Raw genomic sequence first — 13,211 nt, forward strand, 5'->3', positions numbered from 1 at the left:
CAAAACATGCATTTGATAGAGGGCTGGCATGCAGGATATAAGTAATCCCCCAACATCCAAAAAAGGGAAACTGAGTCAACAACAAAAATGGGCAGAGCAGGAGAATGGCCACCTTGCCCAAGAGTGCAGAGGATACAGAGCGATAAGGAGACACCTTCACAGAACCACACAGACCCCACTGTGGGGCTCACTCAGTTGGTTCCTGCCCAGCATGCACAAAGCCCAGGTTCCATCCCTAGTCCTGGGTAAACCAAGCAAGGTGGTGCACACCAGTCATCTCAAACATAGAGAAAGGAGGGTCAGGAGATCCTTCTTCAACTACAGAGAGTGGGGCAGCCAGGGCTACACAAGGACAAGGAGTAAATTTGGGATACAAGACTTGTCTAGCTCATGCAAGGCCCCAGGTTCAACTCTTAACATCACAAAAAAAGTTAAAGTAAATAAAATACAATTCAGAGATTAAAAGAAAGACTGAGCCCTGTGTGTGTATCACAAGCTTTTGTTATAATTTGCTTGGTGGAGGAGGCGTCTCCCGATGTAGTTCAGACTGACCCCAAACTTACTATGTAGCCCAGATTAGCTTCGAACTCATGTCAATGCTGCCTCGGCCTCTGCATCCAGCATGTGCATTCGTGAGGCTGGAGAGCTAGCTCGGCACACAAAAATGATTGCTGCCAACCCTGATGACCTGAGCTTAGTCCCCAGGACCCAGACTTCCACACACACCATTGGACAAGTGTGTTCGCGTGCACGTGTGCATGTCACCCACTGACAGATAAGAAAATAAATGTAAAATAAGAAAAATTTGAAATGCTTTTTTATTCATCATTATCCTAAGGGCAGGAGGACATGTCTGAAAAGCTGTGGCTGTCCTGGCTTCTCTATCTCCTGCAGAACTGTGAGGCTGTCTTCCTGTAGCCTCACCACTTCCTATTTTCTCTCTCTTTCTTCAGTAGAAGGAGGGGAGGGGGTACAGAGTGGGAGAGGAGAGGAGAAGGGTAAGGGAGGGAAGGGGAAAGGAAGGGGAGGGGGAGGGGGAAAGGAAGGGAGAGAAAGGGAAGGAGGAGGAGAGGGGAAGGGAGAGAGGAGGAGGTTACAGGGAAGGCAGGAAGAAGAGGAAAGAAAGAAATTTGTCAAGATGGCCTTCCCACAGGCCCCCAGACAAGGTCTTGAATCAAAGTCAGAAGTGGAAGCAGCAGTGTCCAGCTCGCTCCGGCTCCGGCTCCGGCTCGGGCTCCGGCTCCGGCTCGGGCTCCGGCTCCGGCTCCGGCTCCGGCTCCGGCTCCGGCTCCGGCTCCGGCTCCGGCTCCGGCTCCTGTTCCGCAGTGGCTCCTTCTTTGCTGTCTCAAGTCTGGACCTGCAAACACAGGCTGTCACTGGCCCAGACAGCTGCCTTTTAGGCCCTGAGTAGGACTCCTTTTTGGAGGCTTTTGAAGAAGACATGCCCTTTTCCTCCTAAGAGGAAGGCTCTTCACACCAGAAGAAGCAGGTAACTGTTCCCTGGACTTCGCCAGCTCTGCCGGGATGGACTGGAAAGGGACAGTTAGCATGCTCTACAAAGAGTCGGTCCTTGCCCTGAGGTCAGTGGGCTAAGCACTGTGCTCTGTCAGTCCCTGGGGGAATCAAGGCTGTGGGTCCAACTCTGCAAATTCAGACAGCAGGAAATGTCACCCAGCCACCTGATGCCCTTCCAAGTGGAAGAGCAGAGACGGTGAGCAAGGCCCACCTGGAGCATGCAAGCTGAGTGGCTGCCAGTCTCTGCATGGGACAGGCTCTGGCTTGCTCCTGCTCGGCCTCCTCATCATGCCTGCCTCCATGGGGCTTTAGATCCATGGTCCAGGCTCCAGCAAAGTCTGATTAACCTACGGGGTCCCCCCCCCACAACTCTCTGACCAGGTTCAGCCAGCATGGAATTCCTTCTTTAAATTATGTAAAGAGTCCTTTGAGTCTCCAGCACCTCCACACTGATGGGGTTCGCCGAAACCTCCACACGGCCGGGGTCCACCGAACCCCCCCTCCCCGTCCGCCAACCCCCTCCTCCCACAGCCAGGGTCTGCCAACCCCTGCACGGAGCACCTCCAGCAGCAACATGGTTCACCTTAAGAGTGACTCCAGCCGGGCGTGGTGGCGCACGCCTTTAATCCCAGCACTTGGGAGGCAGAGGCAGGCGGATTTCTGAGTTCGAGGCCAGCCTGGTCTACAAAGTGAGTTCCAGGACAGCCAGGGCTATACAGAGAAACCCTGTCTCGAAAAACCAAAAAAAAAAAAAAAAGAGTGACTCCACTGAATCTTCTTTGTCATTTGACCAACTTTTCCCCTTCTCTCTTTTTTTTTTTCTCCTTTAAACTCTTCTCCTTCTTCTTTAATTTTTTTAAAAAAAAAAATTCTGTTGTGCATGCTAGGAACTAAACTTGGATCTTTTCTTTTCTTTTCTTTTTTTTTTCTTTTTCTTTTTTTTTTTTTTTTTTTTTTGGTTTTTCAAGACAAGGTTTCTCTGTATAGCCTTGGCTGTCCTGGAATTCACTTTGTAGATCAGGCTGCCCTTGAACTCAGAAATCCGCCTGCCTCTGCCTCCCGAGTGCTGGGATGAAAGGCGTGCGCCACCACGCCCGCCTGGCTGGATCTTTCTTCTTAACTACTAAGTCTCTTCAGCTCTCTGTCCCTACGACGTACCCCCTCAGCACCACGGTCAGACGTACTCATGGTCACTCTAGGTACCAATGGATAAGCGACCTTTGTACCGAAGCCAGTGTCTCCATGCACCCTGGATCATGGAGTCAGACTGTAAAACCAGTGTGCCTGGTCCCAGCGGCTCCCTCAGAAACACCTCAGGAGAAAAAGGAAGACTGTAGAGTTTATGTGGGCGGTTACCTCAGACGCTCTTACTGAAGGGTAAGTGGTTGCCTCAAGACTCATAGCAGAGAGCAATAACCATTCCCCTGGCCTTCTAACATGAAACGTTCTCCTGAGGCAGAGGCAGAAGATGCTCGTCCACTGGAGGTTGGTTTCCTGTGATGAAAGAAGTTTACCACGCAGGTCTGCGCTCTGCGCAGGAGCCCAGGGATTGGCCCTCCTCACAGGCCTGGGCTTGCCCTCGGTGGACAGCCTCCTCTTCTTTCCAGCTTTTAAAGGCACAAAGGGAAAACACTCGCAGTTTCTTTCCCGCTGAAAGCTGTGTGCTCAGCCACACACTCGGGGCCTCCAGGCCCCATAGAAAGGGACCTGGGAGCTGGCCTGGGACCCCATCCCTCAGAGCCCACAGCGGTCACCCTGGCTTCCAAGAGCTCTGGGCCAGGTGCACCGCTGGCACCCTGACCTGGCACATGCCAGCACTGCTCCCGCATGAGTCACTGCTTTTAGGGGTTGAAAGGAAGCCGCCTATGGGCCAGTTAAAGGTTCCTGACACCAAGGAGTGACTGTGAAGCTGAGAGCGCAGCAGCAGTGGGGTATAGGGAATCGGGTGGGGGAGGTGGGAGGGGGAGGAGGGATGAGAGGTAGGAAGAGGTGAGGGATGAGGGGATGGGGATAGGGGGATGGGAGGGGGTGGAGGGTTTCGGGGAGGTGGGGACTAGGAGGGGCATAGCTCTGTCCTAGGACTTTCACTGACCTACGTTCATGCCATCGAGACCACCACAGCAAGACTTTATTTGGAAACACAGCAGCGCACAACTAAGGTAAGAATATACACGGGGATGCTCTGGAGGAGGCAGGGCCTGCAGTCCCGAGAGCATGCTTGTGAGGAAACACAGAGAAAGCCAAGCAAAGATGCCGCTGAGACGGAACAGCATGCCTACTGGCCAACGACCACCACGGCCACCACACGCAGGAGAGGGTCAGCCTCCTGAAGAAACCAACCTCCAGTGCCAGGGCTTTGGGCATCTGTCTTCTCACCCTCTGAGGGAGTCAGTGTGGTTTACGTGAATCCACCAGTGTATGGTGACTTACAAACGGAGCCATGGAAGCTGGCACAGAGAATGGTCCATATGCCACTGTTGGGCAAAATGACCTATAAGAAGTAGTGATCACCACCATTACCACCACCATCGAGAAGTAGTGGCCATCACCACCATCATCACCACCATCATCACCACCATCATCACCATCACCACCACCATCATCACCACCACCACCATCATCACCACCACCACCACCATCATCACCACCACCACCACCATCATCACCACCACCACCATCATCACCACCACCACCATCATCACCACCACCACCATCATCACCACCACCACCATCATCACCACCATCATCACCACCACCATCATCTTCATCACCACAGGTGTCAGTGTGACTGAGTGTTGGATGTTAAACACTGTGCACAGCTTCTCTTTTCTGAGGCAGTGAGGATCAAGTCCAGAGCCTTGCACATGCTAAGCACAAGCTCTGCCTAGGCTACTGCCAGAGTCCTACACACCCTCCCTGGACGGGTCCCATGATTGTGCAGAGTAGCTTCCATTTTCCAGACCTGAAAACTACGACCCCAGTGGAAGGAGAGCGTTCCACAGAGTTCTGGACGCAGACATCAAACCCTACTCAGCACGGTTGCTGGCTCGGTGACCCTCTTCTCAGGAGAGGATGGCTGCACCTTGCTGGACCCTATTTAATACAGCCTATTCAAAGACCAGACCAAGCCGGGCGATGAACTCTCACACCTCTAATCCCAACACTTGGAAGGCAAGGCAGGCAGATCTCTAAACTTGAGGTCAGCCTGGTCTACAGAAGGAGTTCCGGGATAGCCAGGGCTACACAGAGAAACCCTGTCTGGAAAAACCAAAACCAACAACCAAACAAAGACAGAGCAAATGCAGAAGCGGAGCCTGCAAACCACCCCCCGCTGCTCAACCGTGGCTGTGTTTAGCTTCCAATAAAGTCAGTGCAAGGGAGGACTCATGGTTGTCTGTACAGAGAAGGCTGTGACCATCCAGCAGGCAAAGACAAGACAAGAGGTCACCGGCCATGGTGGGCACGGTGATCCACAGCTGATATCCTAGCACTTAGGAAGCTCGGGGTGCAGAGGCTCAAGGATCATGGCTGGAAGCCAGCCTGGCCTACATAGCAAACTCCAAGTTAGCCTCAGCTATAAAGCCAGACCCTGCCCCAAATAATAAAGAGCTGGGGGTTTAAAGTGCTTGCTGCCCAAGCCTGACAACCTGAGTTCAATCCCAGAAACCCAAAATAGAAGGAACAAACTGGGCTGGTGAGATGACTCAGTGGTTAAGAGCACTGACTGCTCTTCCAGAGGTCCTGAGTTCAATTCCCAGCAACCACATGGTGGCTCGCAGACATCTGTAATGGGGTATGGTGCCCTCTTGATGTGTCTGAAGACAACTGCAGTGTACTCAAATATACAAAATAAATCTTAAAAAAAAAAAAAAAGGTACAAACCAACTTCCAAATGTTGTCTGTGACCACCGCAAATACATCACTGCACAGGAATATGCATATGTTGTGGTGTTATGCCCCCCCCCCTCCACCTAATGTGTGAGCACACACACATCGTGATCATCGTTGTTGTAACAGTAAGAAACCTTTTTAAAACTCAAGATGAATACCATATCGATTTTCTGCCATAGCATTCCTAGTTAAAGAAACATTTCATCTCAGCAGGTCAAAGCTTGAGCCAACCTAGCTGCCTACCCCAACTGGAGCAGAGCTAAAATGTATTTGAAGTCTTATTTTAATCGAAAAATCAATAAAGCAGTTTGGACCCTGCTCTGCATTTGTTTGGGGGTATTTTTGCTTTTGAGACCGGCTCTAGCCTCAAACTGACTATGTAGACAATGACAGCCTCCGACTTCTGGTCCTCCGACCTCCATCTTCTTCCTGAATGCTGAAACTATAGGCCTGCGGCGCCATGGCTGGCTTAGGGAGTGCTAGGGATGGAACATGGGGTTTCACACATGCCAAGCAAGCACACAACCAACTGAGCCACAGCCTTTAGTTTTAAGTCTTTTTTTTTTTAATTTATTTATTATTTCATATATAGGTACACTGTAGCTGTCTTCAGACACGTTTTCTTCTCACTCCAGCCCCGCTCGGTCCAGCCCCGCTTGCTCACTGTAGCTCTCTTCAGATGCCCCAGAAGAGGACATTGGATCTCATTACAGATGGTTGTGAGCCACCATGCAGGTGCTGGGATTCGAACTCAGGACCTTCGGAAGAGCAATCAGTGCTTTTAACTGCTGAGCCATCTCTCCAGCCCTCTAGTTTCAAGTCTTAAGCAAGTAAACTTAAAGCCTGTGGACAGTAAGGAAACTGTTCAAATCCTCACAGCAGGAAAGAAAGCTAAAATAGGGCGGAGCCCCAAGTCCTCACACTGGCTGTCTAAGTACTTCCTCACTGGCTCCCCGGGATATAATTTCGGTTATCTGGAATGTTTAAACAGACCCCACGAATATTTCAACAAACCGTCCACATCAAATCTTGGGCAGCCGCGCCCTTGGTCATAGCATCTGGTCCCGGAAACTCATACTTTCTTCTTATTTACTTGCTCGGAGGGCCAGGAAGAAGAGGATGCACTCAGCAACTATCAGTTTTCACTTTTGCAAAACAGCCTGACTGGTGCCCCCAGGGGAAGGAGGTGCCTTCTACTAGGAAGAGAAAGAGGAAGAAAAAGAAAAAAAGAAAATCATTTGCAAATGACTAAGGTGCCAACAGAGTCACTCTCTTCCTCCAGCCTGGAGGGAGTCCCCACAGGGCAGGGACACCTCCTCACCTGCTCTCCTCACTTCCCTTTAGCAGGACTGTATCTCTGGGGCACAAAACACTCCTCACCAGGCTGGGGGTGTAGACTGCTGAGCTCAGGCTATGCTTTGCCAACTGTTACTCTGTAGTGTACCTAACAGTGCCTTGCAGGCTGTGACTTGCCCTGCATTTTTACTTGCAAGTTTTGACTTTGTTTTTTTTAATATATTTTTGTGTGCGCATACACGTCTCTCTGTGGATGTGTGTGCATGCCTGCTTGTCTGTGTGATTGGAGACCAGAGCACCCTGCTCTGTCACTGCCTGTTTCTTTGAGGCAGGGTCTCTCTGTGAACCTGGTATTGGAATAGTCTCAGTTAGTCTGGAAGGCCCAGCAAGCCTCCAGTCTTCACCTGCCACCTTAGTGAGGTTATAGGCTATGTGTGGGCTTCCTGGCTTACTATGTGGGTGATGGGATTTGAACTCTGGTTGTTGTCATTGAGCAATAAAAGCTCTGACCCACAGAGCCGTCTCTGGTCTCTTGATTCTCTTTTGAGCACAAACAGAAGTTGGATGGTCCTGCCCACTAGTGGACCTGTGACCACCACCAAGGCACAGACTGCTAGTAACTTGTTCCTTAAAAAGATGAAAGGCTGCCGCCTTATAAACTTAGCATAGTAAAGACGGGACCACGTAAGCACACAGGCAGATTGAAATCATATCAGGAAAGCCAGACATAAGAATTTCCTGGACACCAGCTCAACCTTCCGTGGATCCTGTAAAGTCTCCTAACACTGAGATGGTGATGACCCCAACAACCACACTGTGTATGGGGGCACCAAAAGGCAGGGTACTGCTGGTGACCCTGGGGCTTCAGTTCAACTCTGTCCCCATTGTTCTCTCAGGCAATGGCTAAATTGCCTTTGTCAGCCCAGCTCACATTCACAGCTCGCCCCAGCAGTCTGTACCTGGAGGCTCACCCCAGCAGGCTGTTCCTGGCCCTGCCCTTCACACCTGAGCCTCCACAGCCCACACTCCTTGCTTCTGCCCTTTGACACCATTCTGGGACTCAGCTCAAAGGTGTGAGGCTGAGGCTTAACTCTTCAGAGGTGCCTGCCGAAGACCTCCCTCCATCAGGGTTCATCTAGCCTCCTTGCTGGCAGAACCTCTGTCTAGTCAGCTCTCTGCCTCTGCCTTCTTTGGGATTTCTTTAACCTCTGTAGTTATTCCATAACCTACACACACACACACACACAGAGAGAGAGAGAGAAAGAGAGAGAGAGAGACAGACAGACAGACAGAGAGACAGAGACAGAGATAATTGATTTACTGTGTGATATGTGAGCTGAGGGTTCATATTAGCAATTAAGATTTGAATGAAAGACTCTATTTGCCTCAGCCTTGACCAAGGGAAACCAGGATAAGTTGCAAACCACAGGCTATGAAGCCCTCCTAGCTCACGAACTCATTGTTACTGGATACATTCTGACATTGTGGAAAGACAACTGTGTCTCTGCTTCTGACAGACAAATCATTGATGTCAAGACTAACTGTGCTGGAACGTCCTGCCTGCTTGGCGACAGACATTGTAGACGTGACTGTCAGCACCTTCCCAAGCCCTGTCCCTGTCCTGTCCATGCCCCGCCCCCCCCCCCCCCCCCACCTGTTGCCTGCAGCTTCCCTTCCCTGCAGGCTCTTTCCTCTGATTCTCCCAGGTGATTCATTGCAGACACTCAGGGGTCATCATAAATGTCACCTTTTGGACAGGCACTCTCTGATGGCCACCCAAAGCAGCTCATCTGGTCCCTCTTCCCCATGCGCCGCCCCCATGCTGGTCAGGGCGCTCTTCTGGGGTCTTTCCTGCTCTTACTCTCTCAACAGCATGAGGAAGAGATGGGGTCTGGCCTCTCCTCAATCCTGGAATGCTGCTCTTGGTTCCCTCTGCTCCTCTCTCGTCTAGAAAACTGAGAAGGCAGGAGACCGACGCTGGCTGGAATCATCGAGCTCTCTAGGAGAATCTGGGCAGCAAGAATTCAAAGATATGGGCCAGTGAGATGGCTCAGTAGATAAAGGTGCTTGCTGTCAAGCCTCTTGACAAGTGTTCAATCCCTGGGATTCACATGACAGGAGAGAACTGACTCCTGCAAGCTATCTTATGTCCATATGTGTGGACGCACATTCACACCGACACACACACACACACACTACTTCCCTATCTAAGTTGAAAAAGTCCTGACATTCAACCCAAAACCTAGGACAAGATTCCTAGATTTCTTCATGACCACTCTGAAGCCACCTCCTTGCCCGCACCCCTCCCCACCCCAACTGTTCTTAAGTCCGGGACATAAAGGGGTGACAAAGGGCTCTGGTGTGGCAGCTTTGGGAGAAGGGGGCACAGTGTGGGCTAGTCGTGCTGTTGCAAGAGCAGGATCTATGAAAACCACCTGCCTTTCAGGCCTCTGCTTCCTTCTCTGAAAACAGGAGCCCTGGGGAAAGGGCAGAGCAGGGCAGGGCAGGGCAGGCTCTATGCACAGCACTCAGCTCTCTAGGTCTGCTGACATCTACTGGGTCTGCCTTAGAAGCCTGGGGGTCTCTTCCCGTTCTTTCTCCTTTGGCTCTATTTGCATGGGAAACAAGCCTGCCACGCTGGTGGCCTCCCAGCCGAGGAGTTCGTTTAAAACTATTTGAAGTACAGTTTGCTGCTGAGGTTGAGATCCGGGCTTTTATTTTTATGAGATTTCACCCTTCTTCTCCTCCTCCTTTTCCTCCTCCTCCATCCCTTTATTTTCTCAGAAAAGAGAATTCATCTTTTGCCAAGGGGAAAACAAAAAACCGTCTGTCCTCCCAAAGAACAGTTGGGGCTCGCTGAGCCCAGGAGGCGGGTGTGGGCCGGGATGGTGGCAGAAACCTGGCTCAGAGGAGAGCTGGGTGGGCCGAGGGACACAGGTGGAAAGCAAAGTCCTAGGGCCGTGCCTAGAAATGAAGCCAAGCCCGACCTGACACCCCCCGGCTCCACCTCTGAGGACCCCTCACCTTCACATTAGGCCAATCCCATCACTGGACAGCCTCCTCATCTAACCCAACGCCTTCTCTGCATGCTATGGTGATTGGCTGATGTAATTCAGAGCTACCAATGCCTTCTCTGGATGCTATGGTGATTGGCTGATGTAATTCAGAACTAAGCCAATCATCATGTTAGGTATTGTGTGAGCTCAGACATTGGTCAGGAGGTGGTCCAATCAACATTGCTTTTGTTTCAAACCTGGAGAATGCCCTCTTTCTCCGTTATCCAATACCTCATTTATTCAGCAAGAATGAAGGAGTAAGGGCTGAAGAGATAACTCAGAGGTTAAGAGCACTGACTGCTCTCTCCGAGGACCTAGCTTCAGTTCCCAGCACTATATCAAGTGGCTTACAACAGCCTATAACTCCAACCTGTAACTCCAGTTTCAAGGGATCCAATGCCCACTTCTGGTCTCTGCAGGCATTACACACACACACACACACACACACACACACACACACACACACCTTTAAAAATAAATCAAATAGTGGTGGCCTTATGCCTTTAATCCCACTAAAATAGCGGGTTGGGGCAGAGGCAGGTGAATCTCTCTCTTGAGTTCGAGGCAGTGAGTGAGCTGCGATAACCAAAGCTATACAGAGAAACCCTAGCTCACAAAACCACAAGACATTTAGATAAATAAATATAAATTAGCTGGGTGAACATATGCCTTTAATTCTCTAATTCCAGCACTTACTCCACCTTGAGAGGCAGAGAGGCAAACTGAGAAACTGTGTCTCAGAAAAAAAAAATAATAATAATCTTTATAGGGATAAAGGGGCCAGCAGTTAAGAGCACTGGCTGCGCTTTCAAAGGACCAGAGTTCAATTTCTAGCATGCACATGACAGTTCTGTCTGTAACCCCAGTTGCAGCCAGGATCTGACATCCTCACATAGACATACATGGAGGCACAACATCAATGCACATAAAAGAACAAAGTGGGAAATAAAAAAAATAAATAAAAAAATAAAATAAAAAAGAATAAAAGGCCAGATTCCAGAACTAAGTCCATCTGGCTCCAAAGCAACATCTAACCTGTAGCCCATAGCCCGACACAAAGTCCCAACTCATTCGAAATGTGAGCCTCTGCTCTTCTTTGTTTGATTCTTTTGTAGCTCGATTGTATTATAAACATCTTTAAAATGTGCTTATTTAGTGTGTGCATGTGTGTGTGTGTGTGAGAGAGAGAGAGAGAGAGAGAGAGAGAGAGATCAGAAGAAGGTGACAAATCCCTTGGAACTCTTAACTACGGAGCCACTCCAAGGGCATGATTCTTGAGCATCTAATTTGTAGACGACAACTCATGTTTCTCTGTCAACAAGTCGGATACAATTGCCAGTCTTGTTACTGCCACAGCTAAGCTTGACCCAGGCATTAGTAGGGACCCAGGCAGTACGACAGGTCTCCCAAATGGAAGCAGTGCTGCTAACTTATGAGAAAGGCCTGGCTTTCTACTTCTCTCTGGATTGTTTTGTTTTGTTTTGATTGATTGACCTTGGTTTTAGGAGCTGCTGCTGCTGCTGCTGCTGCTGGATGATGATGATGATGATGATGATTTGAAGTAGGGTCACTCTGTACAGCTAGCCTAGAACCCACTCTACGGTCCAGTCTAGCTTCAAACTTACAGAAATCCTTCTCAGTTCTCAAGTGCTGAGATTACAGATGTGAGCCACAGTATGCCAGACTTACAGTGCTGCAAAGACCAAAAAAAAAATACAGTTGAAAACGATTAGATTTACAAATGTACTTAAACTCCCACCTCCCCTCCCCGCCCACTCCACTCCCACACCTGCATAGAAAGGGTGCTGTCAGAGCCCTGAAGGAGCATGCCTGCATTCTCTCTAACCCGTTACACCTCTGGTGCTGTCTCCCCTTGGGGTTTCCTCAGGAACGGAGAAGCAGTGACTTCCAGAAGCCAAAAACCTGATAAAGCAGTGCTGCTAAAGCTATGTGGTAGAGATTCTGAATAGCAGAGGAGAGGGAGAGGGAGAGGGAGGGGGAGGGGGAGGGGGAGGGGAGGGAAGGGGAGGGGAAGGGGGAGGGGGAGGGGAGGGGAGGGGGAGGGGAGGGGAGGGGAGGGGGAGGGGAGGGGAGGGGAGGGGGAGGGGGAGGGGGAGGGGAGGGGAGGGGGAGAGGGAGAAATGACATGCAAGTCGGGGAATGTGAGAGAGAGGGAAAGATGCTAGCTAGCTTAGATGCTAGATGCCAGAGAGTAAGGGACCGTTCAATAGAGGAGAGAGAGAGAGAGAGAGAGAGAGAGAGAGAGAGAGAGAGAGAGAGAGAGAGAGAATGAGAGAGAGAGAGAGAATGAGAGAGAGAGGATATCTGGGTTTTAAGCTCCTGGATCTGAAAGTGGATCTACCTCCTGGACTTGTCAGAATGGGGGCCAGAGAACTACCAATTTTATTTAAGTCAGTTTGAGTTGAATTTCGGTCAAAATTTATGAAAAAAAAAAAAAGAACAACCCAATTACAATATGAAATAGGTCATGTTCCCAACACATAGAAACAATAAATATTTGTGAGGTTGGAAATGCTAACTGGCCAAATTTCACCCTTATGAGTATCACATTATCATACTGCACCTCATAAATATGCATAAATATTATATGTCTATTAAAAGAATTTTTAAAGGTCATGAATTTTCATATGCTTATCTGTTGTTTTTTCCAGTTACTTAGAAAATGAGATTTAACCAGTTTTATAACAAAAACACATTTTTAGAGATAGCCGCGCTTCCTTGCCTTTGAAGCAGCTGGCTCTGGGCTCCTTCCCCAAAGCCCAAGGCTGGAAGCGGTCAGAAACCAGTCCCTTGACGCAGGACTGTTCCCTAACCTCCGTGCCCCCGGGGCCTCTCAGGCCTCAGTTTCTCTTTCCGCAGCAGCAGGATTCCCCAGAAGAGGTGGGTAGCACCCGAGGCTCAGGAAAGTTCCTGGGTCAGGGTTAATTAAAGTGTAGAGCAAGCCACAGATGAAAGCGGCTCACAGGAGGCTTTAACAGCCCTCATAAAGAATTTCCCTTCAATTACAGGATGATTTTCTTCTCACGGCATTTCCAACCATCACCAAGCTGTTTCCTGGGCCGCTTTCCATGCGGCTGGACCTGTCTTTCTGGAATTGCTGCATTTCCCCCTCTCAGACACTTAGAGGGAAGGCGGTAGGGATGAAAGGAGGGACCGGTGGAGACACAGGAGTAATGGCAGTGAAGAAGTATCTGAGATCTGCTGGAAGTGTCCTGCAAGCAAGTGTCCAGCCTCAGCCCATAGGCGTGCCGAGGCCCCATGTGAAAAGGGAGGACCCCCTTCCTTCTACACACACACACACACACACACCTGATTAGCCAGGCTAGCAAACACCTCCTGCCTCAACCTCAACTAGCCCTTCACACTTGCCCCATATCAGTTGGCCTGCCCCATCCTCTACATTCCCAGCATCCCTTGTTCTCAAAGCAGGAG

At 50.1% G+C, this 13,211-nt stretch overlaps 1 long non-coding RNA gene across 2 annotated transcripts; it reads right to left on the reverse strand.

Moving 5' to 3' along the window:
* Positions 1–6,004: 6,004 nt before the first annotated feature.
* On the reverse strand, positions 6,005–9,788 carry LOC110290473 (uncharacterized). 2 transcript variants are annotated; one of them, XR_002377440.2, is made up of 4 exons: positions 9,727–9,788; positions 8,564–8,711; positions 6,421–6,599; positions 6,005–6,164 (listed from the first exon to the last, which is right to left on the reverse strand). It is a non-coding gene; the product is annotated as an uncharacterized LOC110290473 (long non-coding RNA). The 2 variants fall into 2 exon arrangements; XR_002377441.2 differs by having other exon boundaries at positions 6,421–6,602.
* Between the last annotated feature and the right edge of the window lie 3,423 nt (positions 9,789–13,211).

The sequence above is a fragment of the Mus caroli genome, unplaced genomic scaffold (assembly GCF_978045245.1).
Source record: "Mus caroli unplaced genomic scaffold, Mus_caroli_1 scaffold_2, whole genome shotgun sequence".
Taxonomy (NCBI): Eukaryota; Metazoa; Chordata; class Mammalia; order Rodentia; family Muridae; genus Mus; species Mus caroli.